At 44.9% G+C, this 21,760-nt stretch overlaps 1 protein-coding gene across 2 annotated transcripts in view; it reads left to right on the top strand.

The window, feature by feature from the left end:
* Positions 1-21,760, top strand: part of LOC101043545 (DNA topoisomerase 3-beta-1) — a 270,953-nt gene that overhangs the window by 143,331 nt on the left and 105,862 nt on the right. The gene's annotated exons all lie outside the window — the stretch shown is intronic.

The raw sequence follows: 21,760 nt of genomic DNA, 5'->3' as shown, positions 1-21,760 counted from the left end.
TCTGTATTCCCCTTTTTCTATTTTTCCTGTGCTTTTCACGTTAAATCCAAAAAATTATTTGCAAAACCTATGTTGTGAAACTTCTTCCTAGTGTTTTTTATTAAGATTTTTATAAGGGGCCGGGCGCGGTGGCTCACGCCTATAATCCCAGCACTTTGGGAGGCCAAGGCGGGTGGTCACGAGGTCGAGAGATCGAGACCATCCTGGTCAACATGGTGAAACCCCGTCTCTACTAAAAATACAAAAATTAGCTGGGCATGGTGGCGCACGCCTGTAGTCCTAGCTACTCAGGAGGCTGAAGTAGGAGAATTGCTTGAACTCAGGAGGCAGAGGTTGCCGTGAGCCGAGATCGTGCCTTTGCACTCCAGCCTGGGTAACAAGAAGAAAACTCCATCTCAAAAAAAAAAAAAAAAAAAGATTTTTATACCTGTAGCTTTTCTGTTTGGGTCGTTTATCCATTTCCAGATTGCATGTGGATATACAGTTCTCTGAAAAACAGAGTTTGTTTTCTCCCTACTGAATAATCTTGGCACCCTGGTTTAAAATCGTTTGACCATATAACTGAGAGATTATTGGTGCTCAATTCTATTCTATTTGTCTCTGTGTCTTTTTGCAGAGTCTTTTTTCTCCCTACTGAATGATCTTGGCACCCTGGTTTAAAATCGTTTGACCATATAACTGAGAGATTATTGGTGCTCAATTCTATTATATTTGTCTCTGTGTCTGTCTATCTGTACCACTCAGTTTTGATTGGTATAGCTTTGTAGCATGTTTTGAAATCAGGCAATGTAAAATATCCCACACTATTCTTCTATTACAAGATTATTTTGGCTGTTTGGGATTCAATGACATTCTATATAAATTTTAGATTTTTTTTTTTACTTTAGCAAAAATGTTTATTGGAATTTTGATAGAGATTGAAATGAATCTGTAGGTTTCTTTTGGTTTTTATTAATATCTTAACAATATCAAGTTTTCCAATACATGAACAAAGGCTTGCTTTCCACTTATTTTTTATTCTTTAATTTCATTTAGAAATGTTTTATAGTTTTCCCTGTAAAAGTGTTTCCCCTTCTTGATTCTTAATTCTTTTATTTTTTCTGATGCTGTTGTAAATTGAATTGTTAATTTTATTTTGAGTTGTGCCCTTTCTGGTTGTTTTCTGTTTGGGTGTGTAAGTATACAAATATAAGAACCCTTTTTTGTTTAAAAAATATTATTATTATTATTATTATTATTATAGTAGAGACAGGATTTCATTTCATTGCCCATGCTAGTCTTGAACTGTTCATCCTCACCAATTCTTTCACCTCAGCTTCCCAAAATGCTGAAATTATAAATATGAGTCTACATGCCTAGCCATTAGATGGTTTTATGTGTTGATTTTGTATCCTGAAACATTAGCAAATTTATTTAATAGTTATTTAATTCTAACAGATTTTTAGTGGGAGTTTTTAATTTGTCTTTTAATTATACTTTAAGTTCTTGGATACATGTGTGCAGATTATGCAGGTTTGTTTCAGAGATATACACGTGCCATGGTGGCTTCCCGCTTCTATCAATCCATTATCTGGGTTGTAAGCCCTGCATGCATTAGGCATTTGTCCTAATTCTATCCCTTTACTTTCTCCCAACTCTCTACAGGCCCTGGTGTGTGATGTTTCTCCACTGTGTCCATATGTTCTCACTGTTTAACTCCCACTTATGAGTGAGAATGCAGTGTTCAGTATTTAGTTCCAGTGTTACTTTGCTGAGAATGATGGCTTCTGGCTTTATTCATGTCCTTACAAAGAACACAAACTCATTCCTTTTAATGGCTGCATAATATTCCATGTTGCATATATGCCACATTTTCTATATCCAGTCTGTCATTGATGGCATTTGGGTTGGTTCCACATCTCTGCTTTTGTAAATAGTAATACAGCAAACATATATGTGCACCTTTCTTTATAGTGGAATGATTTATCATCAATCCTTTGTGTATATACCCAGTAATGAAATTACTGAGCTCAAGTAGTATTTCTGGTTTAGGTCCTGAGGTATCGCCACACTGTCGTCCACATTGGTTGAACTAATTTACACTCCCATCAAGAGTGTTAAAGTGTTTCTGTTTCTCCACAGCCTCGCCAGCATCTGTGATTTTCTGACATTTTAATAATCGCCATTCTAACTGGTATGAGATGCTATCCATTGTGGTTTTGATTTTCATTTCTCTAATGACAAGTGATGATGAGCTGTTTTTATATGTTTGTTGACACATAAATGTCTTCTTTCAAGAAGTGTCTGTTCATATCTGTCACCCATTTTTTTGTCACCCATTTTTTGATGGGGTTGTTTATTTCTTGTACATTTGTTTAAATTTCTTGTGGATTCTAAATATTAGACCTTTGTCAGATGGGTAGCTTGCAAAAATTTTCTCCCATTCTGTAGGTTGCCTGTTCACTCTGATGATAGTTTCTTTAACCATGCAGAAGCTATTTAGTTTGATTACATACCATTTATCAATTGTGGCTTTTGTTCAATCACTTTTGGTGTTATAGTCATGAAGTACTTCCCATGCCTGTGTTCTGAACGGTATGACCTAGGTTTTCTTCTAGGGTTTTTGTGGTTTGGGAGTTTATATTTAGTTCCTTAATCCATCCTGAGTTAATTTTTGTATAAGGTGTAAGAAAGTGGTCCAGTTTCTGTTTTCTGCCTTTGGCTAGTCAGTTTTCGCAGCACCATTTGTTAAATGGGGAATCCTTTTCCCATTTCTTATTTTTGTCACGTTTGTCAAAGATCAGATAGTTGTAGGTGTGTGGTGTTAATTCTACAACCTCTGTTCTATTTCATTGGTCTATATATCTGTTTTGGTACAAGTACCGTGCTGTTTTTTGTTATAGTAGCCTGTTAGTGTAGTTTGAGGTTAAGCAGCATGAAACCTCCAGCTTTTTTGGTTCCATATAAAACTTAAGGTAGTTTTTGCTACTTCTGCAAAGACAGTCAGTGGTATTTTGATGGGTATAGCATTGAATCTATAAATTACTTTGGGCAATATGACCATTTTTATAATATCAATTCTTTCTATCCTTGTGAATGTAATGTTTTTCCATTTGTTTTTGTTCTCTTTTATTTCCTTGAGCAGTAGTTTGTAGTTCTCCTTGAACAGGTCCTTCACATATCTTGTAAGTTGTATTCCTAAATATTTTATTTTCTTTGTAGCATGTGAGAATGAGAGTTCACTTATAATTTGGCTCTCTGCGTGTCTTATTTCTGTTGTGTAGAAATCCTTGTGATTTTTACACATTGATTTTGTATCCTGACACTTTGCTGAATTTGCTTATTAGTTTAAAGAGTTTTGGGGCTGAGATGATTGAGTTTTCTAAGTAAATAATCATGTTCTCTGCTAACAGAGGCAATTAGACTTCCCACCTTCCTATACAAATACCCTTTATATTTTTCTTGCCTGATTGCCCTGGCCAGAACTTCCAATAATATGTTGAATAGGAGTGGTGAGACAGGGCATCCTTGTCTTGTGCTGGTTTTCAAAGGGAATGCTTCCAGCTTTTGCCCATTCAATAATATATTGGCTGTAGGTTTGTCATAAATAGCTCTTACGATTTTGAGATGCATTCCATCAACACCTAGTTTATTGAGAGTTTTCAGAAGAAAAAGATGTTGAAATTTATCAAAGGCCTTTTCTGCATTTATTGCGATAATCTTGTGATTTTTATCTTTGGTTCTGTTTCTGTGATGGATTATGTTTATTGATCTGTGTATGTTGAACCAGCCTTGCATCCCAATTATGAAGCTAACTTGATCTTCGTAAATAAGCTTTTTGATGTGCTGCTGGATTCGGTTTGCTAGTATATTACTGAGAATTTTCGCATTGATATTCATTAAGCATACTGACCTGATTTGTTTTGTTGTTGTTATATGTCTGCTGTATTTTGATATCACGATGATGCTGGCCTCATATAATGATGTAGAGAGGTCTCTGTTATTCTCTTGTTGGGAAGAGATTTGGAAGGAATGCTATCAGCCTCTCTTTGTACCTCTGGTAGAATTTGACTGTGAGTCTGTCTGGTCCTGGGCTTTTTGTTTGTTTGTTTGTTTGTAAGCTATTAATTACTGCCTCAATTCCAGAAGTTGTTCTTGGTCTATTCAGGTTTCTGGTTTAATCTTCGGAGGATGTATGTATCCAAAAATTTATCCATTTCTTCTAGATTTTCTAGTTTATTTGTATAGAGGTGTTTGGTGTATACTCTGATGGTAGTTTCTATTTTTGTGAAATCAGTGATGATATCTTGTTTGTCATTTTTTGTTGTGTCTATTTGATTCTTCTCTTTATTAGTTGAGCTAGTGGTCAGTCTATATTGCTAATCTTTTAAAAACCAGCTTCTGGATTCATTGATTTTTTTGAAGGGTTTCTTGTGTTTCTATCTCCTTCAGTTCTGCTGTGATCTTGGTTATTTCTTTTTTTTTTTTTTTTTTGAGACGGAGTTTCGCTCTTGTTACCCAGGCTGGAGTGCAATGGCGCAATCTCAGCTCACCGCAACCTCCGCCTCCTGGGTTCAGGCAATTCTCCTGCCTCAGCCTCCTGAGTAGCTGGGATTACAGGCACGTGCCACCATGCCCAGCTAATTTTTTTTTTGTATTTTTAGTAGAGACGGGGTTTCACCATGTTGACCAGGATGGTCTCGATCTCTCGACCTCGTGATCCACCCGCCTCGGCCTCCCAAAGTGCTGGGATTACAGGCTTGAGCCACCGCGCCCGGCCTGGTTATGCTTCTCTAGTTTTTTTAATTGTGATGTTAGGGTGTCAATTTTAGATCTTTCCTGCTTTTTGATGTGGGCATTTAGTGCTATAAATTTTCCTCTAAACACTGCTTTAGCAGTGACCCAGAGATTCTGGTACATTGTCTCTTCGTTCTTTTTTTTTTTTTTTTTTGAGACGGAGTTTCGCTCTTGTTACCCAGGCTGGAGTGCAGTGGCGTGATCTCGGCTCACCGCAACCTCCGCCTCCTGGGTTCAGGCAATTCTCCTGTCTCAGCCTCCTGAGTAGCTGGGATTACAGGCACGCGCCACCATGCCCAGCTTATTTTTTGTGTTTTTAGTAGAGACGGGGTTTCACCATGTTGACCAGGATGGTCTCGATCTCTCGACCTCGTGATCCACCCGCCTCGGCCTCCCAAAGTGTCTCTTTGTTCTTATTGGTTTCAAACAACTTCTTTATCTCTGCCCTGATTTCATTTTTTACCCAGTAGTCATTCAGGAGCAGGTTGTTCCATTTTTGTTCAGTTGTGTGGTTTTGAGTGAGTTTCTTAATCCTGAGTGGTAATTTGACTGTACAGTGGTCTGAGAGACTTTTTTTATAATTTCCATTCTTTTGCATTTGCTGAGTGACTTCCAATTATGTGGTTGATTTTAGAATATGTGCTTTGGGGCACTGAGAAGAATGTATATTTTCTTAATTTGTGGTGGAGAGCTTTGTAAATATCTAATTAGGTCCACGTGGTCCAAAGCTAAGTATATGTCCTCTCTTATTTCCTTGAGCAGTGATTTGTAGTTCTCCTTGAAGAGGTCCTTCATGTCCCTTGTAAGATGTATTCCTAGGTATTTTATTATCTTTGTAGGAATTAGCAATGGGAGTTCACTCATGATTTGACTCTGCTTGTCTATTGCTGGAATGTGAGAATGCTTGTGATTTTTGCACATTGATTTCATATCCTGAGACTGCTGAAGTTGCTTATCAGTTTAAGGAGGTTTTGGGATGAGATGATGGGGTTTTCTAAGAATGGGATATCCTTGTTAATTTTCTGTCTCATTGATCTGTATAATATTGTCAGTGGGGTGCTAATGTCTTCCTCTATAATTGTCTGGGAGTCTAAGTCTCTTTGTAGGTCTCTAAGAACTTGGTTTTGAATCTGAGTGCTCCTGTATTGGGTGTGTATGTACTTAGCATAGTTAGTTCTTCTTGTTGCATTGATTCCTTTACCATTATGTAATGCCATTCTTTGTATTTTTTATCTTTATTGGTTTATAGTTTGTTTTATCAGAGACTAAGATTGCAACCCATGCTTTCTTTTGCTTTGCATTAGCTTGGTGAATATTTCATCACTGTTTTCTTTTGAGCCTATGTGTGTCTTTGCACATGAGATGTGTCTCCTGAATTCAGTACACCAAAGGGTCTTGACTCTTTATCCAATTAGTCTGTGTTTTTAAATTGGAGGCATTTAGCCTATTTAAATTTAAAATTAATATTGTTATGTGTGAATTTGATTCTGGCATGATGGTGCTAGCCAGTTATTTTTCATATTAGTTGATACAGTATTTTCATAGTGTCATTCGGTTTTCCATTATGGTGTGTTTTAGCAGTGGCTGGAACCAGTTTTTTCTTTCCATATTTAGTGCTTTCTTCAGGAGCTTTTATAAGGCAGGACTGGTGGTGACAAAATCCCTCCGCATTTGCTTATCTGTATAGGATTTTATTTCTCCTTCACTTACGGAGTTTAGTTGGGCTAGATAAGAAATTCTGGTTTGAAAATTCTATTCTTTAAAAATGTTGAATATTAGCTCCAAGTCTCTGTGGCTGGTAGGGTTTCTGCAGAAACAGTCACTGTTACACTTATGGGCTTCTCTTTGTAGATAACCTGATCTTTCTCTCTGGCTGCCCTTAACATTTTTTTCCTTCCTTTAAAACTTGGAGAATCTGATGACTATGCATCTTGGGGTTTCTCTTCTCAAGAAGTATCTTAGTGGTGTTCTCTCTATTTCCTGAATTTGAATGTTGTCCTGTCTTGCTGAGTTGGGGAAATTCTCCTGGATAATATTCTGATGTGTGTTTTCCAACGTGGTTGCATTCTCCTCGTCACTTTTAGGTACACCAGTTAGTCGTTAAGTTTGGTCTTTTCACATAGTCTCATAGAAAGAAGTCCGGGTGCAGTGGTTCACACCTGTAATCCCAGCACTTTGGGAGACCGAAGCGGGTGGATCACGAGGTCAATAGATCGAGACCATCCTGGTCAACTTGGTGAAACCCCGTCTCTACTAAAAATACAAAAAATTAGCTGGACATGGTGGCGCTTGCCTGTAATCCCAGCTACTCAGGAGGCTGAGGCAGGAGAATTGCCTGAACCTAGGAGGCGGAGGCTGCGGTGAGCCGAGATTGCACCATTGCACTCCAGCCTGGGTAACAAGAGTGAAACTCCGTCTCAAAAAAAATAAATAAGTAAATAAGAAAGAATAGTTAGGGAAGTGAGTAGGCATCATTCCCTGGGAATTATATCACATGCATTTAGTGCAAACTCATGTGCTTACTTGAGAGTACCTGTGTTAAAGAAGCTCTGTCTTTGTGGTTAAGCCCCTAGACCCGACATCAGTAAGGGAGGCTGGACCCAGCTTTGCCTCTTCCAGGTTGTGACACTGTGTAAGGTTTCCACATAAAATAAGGGGCACCCAGTTATGTCTATATTTAAATAAACAATATTGTTTTGGAGACAGAGATGCTGTCTTTTTCTTTTTTTGACTCAGAGTCTCACTCTGTTACCCAACCTGGAGTGCAGTGGCCCAGTGCCAGCTCACTGCAACCTCTGCCTCTTGGGCACAAGTGATTGTCATGCATCAGTCTTCTGAGTAACTGGAATTACAGGAATATGCCATGAGGCCCAGATAATTTTTGTACTTTTAGGATATGTGAAGGTGCACTACGTTGGTCAGACTTGTCTGAAACTCCTGGCCTTAAGCAATACAACAGCCTCAGCCTCCCAAAATGCAGGGATGAAGGTGTGAGCCACCACACCTAGCCTACATACTGATTCTTAATCATTGTTTTCTTAAATTTACATTTCACTGACCTCTAGAGTTTATATTGATAAATTAGAACCCTACCTTCAGGCCACAAACACTTCCTCTCCAATCAGGGCCCATTGCCTGAAAGGAATAGTAGAGTTTCTGTCAGGATTAAATGAAGTCACAGTCTCAGGAATTAAAAGGTTGTTTGTGAATAGTAAGGTTGTACATGTACTGAAGGAAACATAATGTGGTTGCCCAAAGAGACGCAGACAGACCCCGTGTTTCTACACACAGACCCCGGCTGGGAGGGAACAGAAATCTCAGCATCCTTGGTCACTTCTGCTGAGAGAAACCAACAGGCCCAGAGACAGGATGGAGGAGGAGGAGGTGCTTTTCATAGTTCTCGGTTGCCATCTTGTTTGTGTATTACCCATTCAAAATCAGGAGAATAAAACACAATTGTCCAGCACTGGTGGGAGGTGAGTAAGTAATAGCGTAAGATGCAGGCAGGGCTGCGCGTCACTGGAGAGAGAAGGTGAACTGCCTGCAGGACTCGAAGCTGTTAGAGTCCTCAAAAAATGTACTGATTTGTTTTAAATCAGAAAAAAGAAATGTAATCTATCCTAGATGATGTATATTTGTCTATACGGTCGTAAAAATAGCCATAAAAGGCAAAATGGCCCAGAAACCCTCAAAGGTACTAATGAACCCTTTATGGGATGAGATGCAATTCAGCAGTAACAGGGAGAATCTCGGAAGTGTGCAGAGTGAAAGAATTCTGAACAAACGGGAAGATAATGTTTGATAACGCTATCATTCCCCAAAATGAAAACCAGTAGTGATAGAGGAAGATCTGTGGCCTCCTGGCAGGGCTTTTGGGGCAAGAGGGAGATGGCAAAGGGTGAGGAGGAGCTGCTGGGGTTGAACACAGGTTGCATAGCTGGCGGTGGTGATGTTTTCAGGGATCCAGATAGATCTGAAAATAGGTGTAATGGTATAATGTAAATATTGGTGGTTTATCGTATGTACATCATTCCTTCTTGGAAAGAATTTTATTAAAGAGAATAAGCTGAGGAGAAAAGAAGCAAAGGCATACACCCTGAGGAGAAGGGAGAGAAAGACACCAGTCTGGGGACTCCTGGAAGTCAGAAAATGAACATGATGGAGACACGGGTTCCGCATAAGAGGTGGGTCTGAGGTGACACAGCTGGAACAGCAGCCTCATCCCAGGACTTCAGTGCAGACTGCGTGTCCCAAGGTACAGGGAACAGAATGTTTTGTTTCCTGGAGGCCTTGTTCCTAGGAAGGAGGTGCTGTGTCTGATTCTCAGAACACAAGAAAAGAGAAGCGTCTACTCCCGGGCAGGGCCCTGAACGCCCTGGACCATAGAGGAAGCAGCAGCAGCACAAGCCACAGGCCATGACCGGGCAGCAGCTGTGGAGTGATCACCCTCCTAGCAGAGGAAAAAGGGGTTCTTGTCTCACTTTCCCCTGGGCCTGGAGCACTGTGCGAGCTTTCAGGTTGCTGTCATATGACTGGCAATAATAATCAGCCTCATCCGCAGACTGGAGTCCAGTGATGGCCAGGGAGGCTGAGCTGCCAGACTTGGAGCCAGAGAATCGGTCAGAAACCCCTGAGGGTCGCTTATTACTGTCATAGATGAGAAGTTTGGGGGCCGTTCCTGGGAGCTGCTGGTACCAGTTTACATATCTACTTCCAATGTTGGAGCTGCTTCCAGAACAGGAGATGGTGACACTTTGCCCAGGGTTCCCAGACACTGAGGGTGGCTGAGTCAGCACAGACTGGGCCCAGCATCCTGGAAGTGGGAGACACACAGGCATCATCATTCTGGGTGTAGAGACAAGAGGAGAAAGCAAGAATCCATAGGCTTCCCACGGCCCCTCCCCTGGACCCCATCCAGTCACCTGTGCAGTGAGCAAGGACAGTGAGGAGGAGAGGAGCCCAGGCCATGCTGGAGATTGTCCTGAGTGCCGCCTTCTGTGCCCACAGCTGAAGCAGAGCTTCCCCAAATGTCTCCCTGCCCCTCTTCATATCTGAGAGTGGGAGGGTCCATCCATGCAAATCAGAACCCCCAGCTTTCTAATCCCACCTGGTTAAGCTCCCTATGCCTGCGGATGTTGAGGGTGGCAGGGGTGGGGCATTGTGGTCCTAAGGGGTGGGGAGGACCCAGCTGTGAGCCTTGAGAAGAGAACACCAGGCAGGGCAGGTGGCTGGTTCTGCTCTAATCACCCCCAGTCTTCTCAGGAATGGTTCTCAAGCGCCTCCTGGTGTCTGGACCAAAACAAACCATTTACAAGGTGACCAGAGCCTCCCTGCTGTTCTGTTCTCTGTCCCGTCTCTGGGTCAGGCAAGGTGGTGCCTGTATCCTCTCCCTGTGACCTCAGGACTGTCCTCATAGTTTACTGGGCTCCTCAGGGGTGAATCACTCCATGGAGCTCTCACTGTTTATTGTAGAGGACTCAGGTGGTGACTACACAACATCCTCATAGGTCAGAATCAAACCCAGAGCAGGGACTGACCTTCATCAACTCACTTCCCACATTGGGACGTCTCCTCTCATGTGGCTCCTCCCTGGTTGCCTGAGCTGTCCTTCCTCTGTGATCCTGCAGCACTGAGTTGAAAGGGAGCTCTTTCCTCTAGGATGCCCAGCATACATTCCCAGATAGTTATTCTGGTAAAGCTGTGTTCTCTACTGCCCAAGATTGTGGTCATAGTCATCTGGGTTCCTTGCCCAGGCTGAGCAGTGTCTCACATACAGGAGAATGTTGCTCACGGTCCCCTCCCTGCCCGTGAATGCTCTTTGTGGTGGATTCCACATCAGCTCTTAAGGGGAGGGCAGAGAGACGAGTAGTTCCACAGCTACCTCTCCCAGTTCAGCCCCATCCTGGGGCCAGTAAAATGTACCCCATGTGATAAGAGATAAGTCTTTGTCAAATAGTTACTGAGCATGTATCTTTTGCTGGGCATAGAGGTCAGTGTTGGAAATGCCATGTTGATCTAGAAAGCCTAATCCCTGCCTTTTGCAGTTGATCCTGATAAAAACAAAGGCATCGGAGGGGCACCAGAATCCTCCTCGATTTCCATAATCCCTGGGTCAGAGACCACATAGGCCCTGCTGCACTCCAGGGTCCAGGAAGAGATGATTTGGTGGATTCAGAGGAAGAAAGAAGAAAAGACTATAGGAGAACCAAGGGAATATCAGCCTGAACTGAAGATTCCTGGATTCAGGTGAAGATGTAGGGAAGCCCACACAGTAGACACAGATGCGTCACGTAATATAAACAACAGGATCTAGGAGAAGCGGACTCCCTGGAAGGAGGGATTGTGATGTAGAAAGACACCCTTGCAGGGCAAGTCCTCAGGAATCCAGGAAGATGTACTTTTGTTCCCCAAGTCCGGGAGCTTGTTTACTGGTTTGGCCTTAATCTGCTGGGGCTCCTGGAAAGGAAGGCAGGGAGGAGCCGTGTGTGAGTGGGAGAGGCGTGGAGAGAGGGAGAACGTGGGCAGCAGAAGAGGACATTCCGCTTTAGGAGAGCCTGGGTGGGAGGTGCGAGATGGAAATGTTCAAATGTACAGGCTTTTTAAAAAAGATGTTTCATATCAATGGAATCATGTAAATTTTTGGCTTGTTGTGAGAGAAGAAGACAAATTTAAAGCTATTTTGTTATTATTTTAAAAGACAGTGTATCCTCAGCAAAGAAAATCTGCTTCACAGGTGCCATCCTGGTAGACTGTAAGCACCGTGTTTTTAATTGGCTTTTAAACTTTTTTTTTTAAAGCATCACACTGCTTTTCTTAAAAAATATATATGCCAAGTAAAATTGTCAACATTATTTAATACTAGATTTTTGTAAAAGTCATGCACTTGCCTTTTGGAACCGTATACTCTGAACCTTTCTGAGGTTAGTCACTGTGAAGGCCGGGAACACGCACTACCTAATGTATTCATGTCGTTGTTTCTCAGGAGTAAACTCGTGGAGCTTTGGGATGAATTTTCTTAGATCTTCGAGTATTTTCTAATGGGTAGTAAAACCTTTCTCTGCTAACCCTGTATGTATAAAGGAACCCTCCCACCTCTCTTTTTTGTGACAATGGGCTGTAGATGCGTGGTGGGCGTCATTAGTTGCTGAGTGGAAAATGAGCCATGTGAGGGAATGAGAACATCAGAGTGAGTGTAGGGTTTTGGAAATGAAACAGCCCTAGACCTGAGGAAATAATATGACATTATTAGGTAGAGACAGCACTTTCTAGAAGGACATTGAGAAGAAGAAACTAAGGTTTGAGTAAACTCGGAGAGTTCAGTTAATGTCTCTAATAGTTGGCTTTGTCCTGAAGAGGCAGGGCCACAGCTGAGTCAGAGCCAGGTTGATACTGATCTCAGACCTGGGGACAAGGACCCAGCGAGGACTCTCAGCAGTGGCACAGGTGACCTGGGGGAGCAGCAGCCTTGGGATGGGAGCAGAAGGAGGCACCCTATGGAGTGTGTGAACAGAGGGGAGGGGCAGGTGCTGTCCCCTGAGTCTGGTCCTCAGGTGAAAGAGGAGCAGGAGCAGATGGAGAACAAGTGAGTAGGTGACGGCGATCAGTGACCTCTGGTGTGGCTTCTTGAAATCTTTTTTATTTATTTATTTATTTTTTTCTCCTCTGGGCTTAGGAGGCCCACATGAGGGTGTTTATCTGCTTTCTGTCTCTCCAAACACTACCTAATTCTCCTACCAGTGCCTCTTTGATGGGCATTGTGTGTCTTAGCTTGGAACTGATCTGTGAAAGGATATCAGAAAGGTCAGAGAGCCCAAGATGGAGTTTTATGAGACAGACATGCTTGCCTGTTTCGGAGCCCAGCTTTCAGTTCTTACAAGACAACACCCATCATGAACTAAAGACGAGCGTGGAGGGTAGAGTGATTCACACAGTGGGGCTACTTAGGCATGTCTCCTGGTTTATTTTCTTCTTCCTATCATGTCTGGACCCGAGATCCCCAGCCATGAGTTTAGCATGTAAATGTCCCCAGCTGCATTGTTAGGGACAGGCCCTGTGTGGCCCAAAGCAGTCAGATAGGCTCCCTGGTCACCAGGAAGCTGTCGTGGGAGGCAGCACGGATAGTCTGTTTGTCCTGAAGGCTGAGATTTCTGAGCAGTGGGGCAGAAAGGGCAGATCTTTCTCATTCTGTAAATTTTTATAGTGAGGATGTAATATGTGAAATTGGGGAGTCCATTTTTTTCCAAATAGGAATTCAGCCAGTGGATGGGAGAGATTAGGGAGAATTGACATCTCATATATCTGAGAGATGTTTTCTCTCCTTCTTGCCACATGGAGAGGAAAAGGTCCTGTGACGCCTTTGATCAAGGCTGGGAAGCTGTTTCTAAGTTTTCACTGTGACAATGAGCTTAAGGTTTCCTGCAGTCCCCAAGACTTGAAGGACCCCCGAGTAGTGTAATCACTGTAACCCACTCAGGTGCTAAGGCCCACCTCGCCCCTCACCCAGGCTTCAGTCCCTCCTCACCAGAAGCCGGTGCTCAGTCTGACCACTCTCTCCCGGTGACCCACGCTGGTCCCACGGCCTTCACACTTTCTACCTCCTTGTCCTTCTTCTCTGAAGCAACCGGAACTGTCCTCACAAACTTACCTCAGATCCTGTGTCCTTCTTCCCCAACCCTCCAACAGCCCCTCCACCCTCCTCCACCCAAGCTCTCCTCCCTCACTGTGTGACGCCATCTTATTGCATCCATATTTTTACTTGGGTGTCTCTTATGCGAGTCGGTGTCAGCTCTATGAAGACAGGCACCATCCTGTGTTGTCCTTCCTGTGTCCTGAGTCTTTCACCCTGTGTCTGGCACACAGTAGGTGCTCAGCAAATGCTGTGAATGAATAGACCTCTGGTAGCTGGCCGTCCTGGGTCAGACACAGGGGACTCTTAGTCTTGTCCTGACCTACCATGGACTTGGCTCCCAGGGCAGCCTGACAATGGTATTGACAGGTTTTTCTCTATATGAGGCAATATGACAATGTGTTCTTGCTGAGAGTGGGATGTGTGGATAGAATTGCAAAGAATGGGACACATTCTGTAGACTGTGTTCACTGGAGTAGGTCTGAAACTTTAAATTTTGGCCACAGTGTCAATTACCTTACTTGGTGAAGGGGAGGGACTGCCCAGGGATGCCTGATCACTGGGTAGACGGCAGGATTTTCTCCCATTTCCCCACTGGCCTGCAGCACTGTGTGAGTATGGATGCTTGGGTCTCAAGCTGAGCATAGGACTCAACCTTGTTCTCTACCTGTAGCCCACAGATGCTCAAGGAGGCCACATTCTTTGCCCTGACGTCCTAGAACCGGGCTTGGACCTGTGCAGACCAGAAACTGCTATCATATGAGGAGTCTGGAGACACTGCTGGGTGATGCTGGTACCAGGACACAGGCCCACACTCAGCCTTGCTGCTGCTTCCAGTGTGATAAACACTGGCCGTTTGCCCCACAGATGTGAACACGGCACAGCACTGAGTCCTCAGAGATTGTTTCAGAACCACGATATCTGGACAAACACAGGGTGAGAGTGGCAGGTCAGTGGACAGGGAAACAGTGTCCTCATTCCTTTCATTCACAGTTCTGAGACTGGGCTCCAGCCACCTGTGCGGTGAATGAGGAGAGATTGAAAAGGAGGAGCCCAGGCCGTGGTTGGGATCCCCCACAGTTCTGCATATTGAGGACCTTCCACTGGACCTGGGCTCCCCAAGTCACTCCAGCAGTCCAGGATGAGGGGGGACCCCATACAAAGCAGCCTCCTCCCCAGGAGTCTCCAGCCCCATCTGGGTTCTGACTCTGACGCCTGTATTGAAAGCAGACCCTGGAGGAAGGCAGAACTGTGTGGGTCTGCTCTGTTGCTCCCCAGGGACCTGTGAGTACTCAGCTGCTAACCCTGGGGAGAAAGGGCAGGGGGCTTGAGCCCAGGGCTAGCATGTGGCTCCCAGCTGGGATCCACAGCACAGGCTTCGGGGACAGGCCACAGCACCCCCTGCTGCCCAAGGCTGAGATAGGCCCAAGTAACTGTCTCCATCACACACTTTGTCCTCTCCCAGTAGGATGAAGCCGGGCCGTGTCCAAGCCCGTAAGCACCTGAGTCCCAGGTCTCCACATAGTCCTTCTCCCCCTGGACCTGCTCAGCTCATGGCGTGGCTTCCAGGGCAGTCCTGGGAGCTTGGTCTTCCTAAGAAACCTTCCCTCGGGGCTGCAAAGCAGGAAGCCTTGGGGACAGGGCAGCACCTCCCTCCAAGGTACTGAGAGGTACTCTCTTTTTTCTCTTTTTGGGCTGATCAAAGCCTGCTCCCGGAGTCCCTGCCTCTCCCTCTGAACTCTCACTCCTCAGTCCCTTACTGGCAAATTGCACAGAGATAGACTAGTTAGATAGATAGATAGATAGATAGATAGATAGACAGACAGACAGACAGACAGACAGACAGACAGACAGACTGACTGACTGACTGACTGACAGACAGACAGACTGACTGACAGACAGATAGATAGAACGATAGATAGATAGAATATTTGTCATCTCAGGCATAAATTCTAGGATGATGAAGACACCAAGCACAATTAATTAATTGATTGTTTTCTGGCCCCTGCTCTTCCTTAGCAATCCTGGTTCATCCTGGCCCTTACACTGCCATAATCAGGCCCTTTACTGGCTTCAGTCTGTCCCAAGCATGTCTCTGCCAGTCTGGCCTCCAGACAGGGTGTTCTGAAATCCTCAAACCCCTGAGGAAGTCTGGCCTCCTGTATCTAAACTTTCATGTCTAGTAGTAAGGGAATGGCTTCATATTGATTCTATTTTTCTTTTTCAAACAACTTTACTGAGAAGGTGTAATCATCATTATCTGCATTTTTCAGGTGAGATAATAAAGCTCAGAAAGGCTGGGCTGCCCAAGGCCACATCACAGTGAATGCCTGGACCCAAGCCCAGATGTTTAGTTTATTTAGAAACAGTTTCTCATCTGTCACCCAGGCTGAAATGCAGGGTCATGATCACAGCTCAATTGTCACCTGAAACCCCTGGGCTTAAGTGATCCTCTCACCTCAGCCTCCCAGGTACCTGGTGCTACAGATGTGCACCACCGTGCCCAACCTCAAGCCCAGGTCTTAGGATTCAAGGCCTGATCCTCATTCTGCTATGTATCACAAAACATACTTCTCTTCTAGATTTAGAATTAAGCTCCTGGGGTTATTTCATCTGGACTATTCTACACTTATCTATCAGCCCTCATCCATTTGGGTATCAGTGCTGGGCTCTGCTAAAATGGCATAAGTCTTAGATGCCAGAGTCTGGGAACTTCAGTCCTAGCCAATTTCCTTGAAAGCCCTCAACACTTTTGGCCTAAGAGTGAAGCTCATTCTCCCCTCAATGCTTGAGTCAGTCCTCTAAGAATTCTTATTTCAGGAAAGGAACATCTTCAAGACAGAGTGTGTGTGTGTGTGTGTGTGTGTGTGTGTGTGTGTGTGTGTGTGTGTATCCCATTCTTACCTAAACTGGAACACAAGAAAAAAATAAGTAGCTGGCTCAGGATGTCTGGTCCACCATCTGAGCCTCAGTTTATGGATCCCTCCTCACTTTAGTAAGTGGGTCTTCACTATTCCCTGGTCACAGACACCTCCACCACCTCCCCTAACCTTATCAGGGGTGACTGCCTAGCTTTGCTGCCTAGGATAATGCCTAGACATCCCCTTCCTCTCTGTGGCCACCTCCTCTTTATTTCTGCAGAAAGACAAAATCAGGGGGTGTCTGGGAGAGAGGAGAGAGGGGAGCCTTAGGTAGGTTTCTGATTTCCAACTCTTTTTTTCACTGGGGCACTGAGAGGTGATGAGTAGCTTGCAATGGGTGGGTTTGGTGCCCTCTAACCCTGTCCTGGGCACATGGAAATAAATGTTTCTACAGTTTCAGAGACAATCATTACAGAGTTTGAAAACAATGCCTTGGCTAGAGGCCCTGAGCTTAGCAAGGACCTCAGGTAGCTCTGAGCCTTCCCTGGCCACAGCTAAAGTAAGGAGAGAAATGGGAGGAGAGTGAAGGAAGGAGTGCAGGTATGGAGGAGCACCTCTCAGGCCTCGAGTGAAGCTCCAGTGTCCACACCTCATCATCCAGACCTCACACCCTGGGCAGACACAGGATATTCTTCTAAATCTGGTCTTTTCTACTTGGCTGTGCAAGCCCCACTCTGGGCACCAAAGGTGAATCTACTCCTGGGATCTGGTCCTGGTGAAAAGACCCCAAGAAGGAAACTGGACACCAAGAAAATCTGGGCAGGCCAGCAGCTGGGACAGTGAGAACTGAATAGAAAACACTGTGCCTGGTTTTTTAATATGATACTTCTCAGGGAACCTCAAGGACAGAACCAAACCCCAGTCGCTATGTGTCTCCAGGGCCCAGGGCCTTCCAGGGTTTCTTTTTTTTTTTTTTTTTGAGACGGAGTTTCGCTCTTGTTACCCAGGCTGGAGTGCAATGGCGCGATCTCGGCTCACCGCAACCTCCGCCTCCTGGGTTCAGGCAATTCTCCTGCCTCAGCCTCCTGAGTAGCTGGGATTACAGGCATGTGCCACCATGCCCAGCTAATTTTTTGTATTTTTAGTAGAGACGGGGTTTCACCATGTTGACCAGGATGGTCTCGATCTGTTGACCTCGTGATCCACCCGCCTCGGCCTCCCAAAGTGCTGGGATTACAGGCTTGAGCCACCGCGCCCGGCCCAGGGTTTCTTTATCACTACTCTAGGCCCCGGGGCTCCTCCTCTTAAGGGTCACAATGGACAGCAGTTTTCCATATTGATCCCATTTTCTCTTTCAAACAACGTTACTGAGAAGGTGTAAGTAAGCGGGTCTTCACCAGGCTGCATTTTCCTTATGAATCTGACCCCATACCTGATTCCTCATTCCCCTACAAACCTCCCCTGCTCACTTCAATTTGTTTTTTATTTGCATCATCCTGGGATTGCAGTCTCTTTATGGACGTCTCTGCAGGATATTTCCATTGCAGAGAGCTCAGCCCCTTGACAGGACAGCTGTGACTGGGCTCTACAAGGCTGAGCTTCTCTCTTGCTTCTATTCTAGAGCAGCCCTAGGCCAAGCCAGAGCCAGGCCTGTCTAAATGCTGAGCCCACATTTCCTTAAGTATCAGACTTGCACTCTCACATATGGGCCTCTGGGACACACAGGCTGGATTCTCCTTTCTTGTCGTCTCTCCCTCAGATTCAGAGGTCAGATAATGGCCAGCATACCTGCAGCAAGAAGAGGAAACACTAAAAAGGCCAGGCAGAGGGCACCTGGGTCTCTGAGTCACACAGGCCAGATTCTTTGTTGTTTTTCCCACAAAGCAAATGTTGGCAGTTTCTGTAGCCAGATATTCCACAGACCCACCATTAGAACCGGCCTCTGTGAGAAGCTCCAGTGGCGTAAGAAGGGAGAAGAGAAAACACATCCAGGCCTTGCGGGACCCGGAAACCCGCCCTCAGCAGTCCCTGTGGTCCTGAGCGAGATGAGCTGCAGGAAAGACACTTCATAGAACCGAACTTCCCAGTGGCCAAGAGCATACTCAGGCCTGTTTCAACTGTGGTGGAGCCTCCCCCTCACCGTCTCATGTCCTACATAGAGGTTTTCTGGCCTTAGTTAGCCCCACACCTAATCCTCTCTTGTGACATTACAACTGAAATGTAGGTTCCCAGCACTGAGCCAGGTCAGTTCTGTGCTTGAAATCTCCATTGACCTGCGTCCTCATGCAGCATTTCATGTTGGAGTGCCTTGTTCCTGGGACACTGTGAGCCTCAGACAGCCCTGAGCACAGACCACTGGGGTGGGAGGGGAGGTCTCTGGTTTGAACCATGGAAGAGCAGAGTCCATGCTCCAGGGGACTGTTCACCTGCTAGAATGTTGCCAGGCTCTGACCGTACGTTGTGCTAGGAAGGCTCATTTTTCTTCTTTCAAGAAAAAGGCCCAGCTCCACAGGCCCTGGTATTAGCTGCCGTCACTCGTGTTACTGAAAGAACAGCACATGTGGACAATCAGTCAACACTTCGGTGCCATCAGATGGTGTAGTTTTGTTTTTGTCTGACTTAGACTTTATATAAATGGATCGGAAAATGAAGGAAGAGTGCTTTGCAGCTAGAAAGTACTTCCAAATGTAGTTTCTGTGTAAGCCAGGTATTTTAGCATTGGATCTGCTGTCTAGCATAATGCCTGGACCTCCCTTGGCCCTCTGTGCCCAACTCCTTTTTATTTCTGTAGAAAGAGAAAGCCAGGGGATGTCTGGGAAAGAAGAGAGAGGGGGAGCCTTGGGTAGGTTTGAAAACTGTCACAGAACAAGAGTGAGTGTAGGTCATGTTTTTTTTTCCTACGTCTCTTTCTGTGTGTGTCACTGTGAAAAGCGCTGCTGTGCCGAAGCATACAGTAATAGTCAGTCTCACCCTCAGACTGGAGCCCAGAGGTGAGTAGAAGCTCTGCATTGGCCGAGGCACCTATGGATCCAGAGAAGCGGCTGAGGACTCCAAAACCCTGATATTTACTTGAGTCTGAGTAGTAGCTCAGGAGATACCCGGGAGCAATCCATATCCGGTAGCTACCAACGTGTCACTTTGGATGGTGCAGATTAGTCGGGCTGATGCTCCAGGAGATGCAGAGAGAGAGGCTGGCTGTGTCAGCACAGGCTGAGAGAGGAAACCTGCAAACGCACCTCCCAGGATGAAATGTTTTATGGATCTCTGCCTGAATGACTAGGGTGGCTGCCCCTGGTCTCTGGAGCCTGTCCCTACCTGTGCAGTGAGAGAGAAGTGGGGAAAAAGAGAAGTCTAAACCATGGTGGATTCAGCCTCTGACCCCAGAGTGGGGCTGAGCTGCCCGAGGCCTCTGTTTCTTCCCACTCTGCAGAGTGGGAATGGAAATGTGTTTCTACCAAGAGACTGCCCAGCTCCTCCCTGAGCCCTGGGCTGTAGTTCAGCTCACACTGCGGATTGAGGAAGAGGAAAGTTTGCTTTCTTTCTTGTGAAGGCCCAGGGAGGAAGCATCTGCTGAGACTGGACTCAGGTCCCTGCTCGGGGTATTCTGCCAGGCCAGGGGAGGACGGAGCTGCTTAGTCCCCATCAGTGAGCATGGGGCCTTCGTCCCAAGGCCTGGGTTTCTTTGATTGAGTGGTCCTTACTGAGCAGCTGTGTAGAGACCATAGGACAGTTCCACAGCATCCCATGCTGGTTAGAGGACACACACCGACCCATGGCCCGTTCTGTCTCTGCAGCTCACCAGTCACTGTTTCTATTCACACATCCGTAGTGTCATTCATACACACTGAGTCCGTCATGCTATGCATGATAACTGTGATTTCTCCACCCCAGAAAATGTCTTGGTCCATTTGGGTGTGCTCACAGGTACATACATCTTTTAAAGGGATCAGCGTCTTCACAGTACCGTCTAAATATCTAATTGCTCACATGTGCCTTCCAGGTGGGCATCACAGAGAAGGGGTTGGCAGAAGAGCTAGATTGACAGGCATGTAGGGGCTGTTCAGTAGAACAGTGAAAAGAACATTTTCCAAGGAAAATAAATTATTCCTGACATGTTAAAGCCAGCAATTCAGCAAAAGTTACCTATACAATAGTTGCAGACATTTTACAGAGATTTGACTCAATTTAGTCATGTAAGGAAATGAATAGATTTGGTGGACTTACATTTACCGGTGGATAGTGGGACATATTTCTCTCTTTTTGAAGTTAGCCTTTATCTCCCTCAGTAAAACCTGTGATTTTGCGTGCAGTCGTGTCATATTTTTTGGCCAAGAATTTGACCTAGATGTTATAAAATTTTTGTCTAATGATGTTACCACTTCTGTTTTCTTCCTGGATATTTTCTGCGTGTTTGACAGTTCAGTAGATATTTTAACCTCAAACTGTTTTTGTATACGTGTTAAGTGTTTTAGCAGATAAAGGCAGAGACCATCACTTGTTCAGCGTAGCCCACATCTACTCTTGTGCTAACTGTGCAAACTTCCCATGGGTTTCTAGACTCCCTCACTTAACAAATAACTATTGATGTATCTCTGTGATATTACCTCTGTATTCTCCAGTCCAGTTCACCACCCATTCCTTGTCTATACTCTGCTCATTCTTATTTTGTACTAATTTCTCTAGCTGTCATTGAAATCCTGCCCTAGATTTCCTTATATCTTTGAAGAATACCTAAATAAATATCTTCATGGGGCTGACACTAGTAGCACCCCAAAATCAGAGCTGCCTACTCTGTAAATCAGTGTGCCCCTAAATTGGGCACCTCACAACTGACACCTCCCCTCTCATGGATTCTGACCTAGAACACATCAGTTCTCACTGCTGTTAAAGCACACAGTTCAACCTCTCCAGAGCGAGCAGAGGTCAGAATCACACATTGCAGCCAGAAGATTGCAGCATTGTCTATTACTCCACCGGGAGAGGACACCCGGATGCTTGTGCTTGGAATTCTCTTGAACTCTGCCCATGTGTTTCTTCACATGAATTATTTTAATCTATATGATTTTGCTGTAAAAAAGGCAAAATGGCCTAGGAACCCTCAAATATACTAGCCTTCTATGGGATGGGTGCAATTCAGCAAGGACAGGGAAAATCACAAAAGAAGTGTGCAGGCTGAACGAAGCCTGAAGAAATAGGAAGATGATGTGTGATAACACTGATACATTCCAGAAAATGGAAGCTGAACAGTGACAGAGGCAGATCTGTGGCTTTTAAGGAGGGAGTTGGGGGAGGCAGGGAGATGTTAGAAAGCAAAGTGTCATGAAGAGCTGCTGGGGTTGGACACAGGCTGCATAGCTCAGTGGTGGTGACATTTTCAAGGATCCAGAAAAAAAGCTAAAATGGGTCTAATTTCCTACAAAAACTATGGGTGTTTTATTTTATGTGCATAATTCCTCCATGAAAAGAATTTTATTTTATTTTGTTTATTTTTTTTTTA

The sequence above is a fragment of the Saimiri boliviensis genome, chromosome 21 (genome assembly GCF_048565385.1).
Source record: "Saimiri boliviensis isolate mSaiBol1 chromosome 21, mSaiBol1.pri, whole genome shotgun sequence".
Lineage (NCBI taxonomy): Eukaryota > Metazoa > Chordata > Mammalia > Primates > Cebidae > Saimiri > Saimiri boliviensis.
Note: the sequence above shows the minus strand (reverse complement) of the source record. Positions and strands in the feature narration are given on the sequence as shown.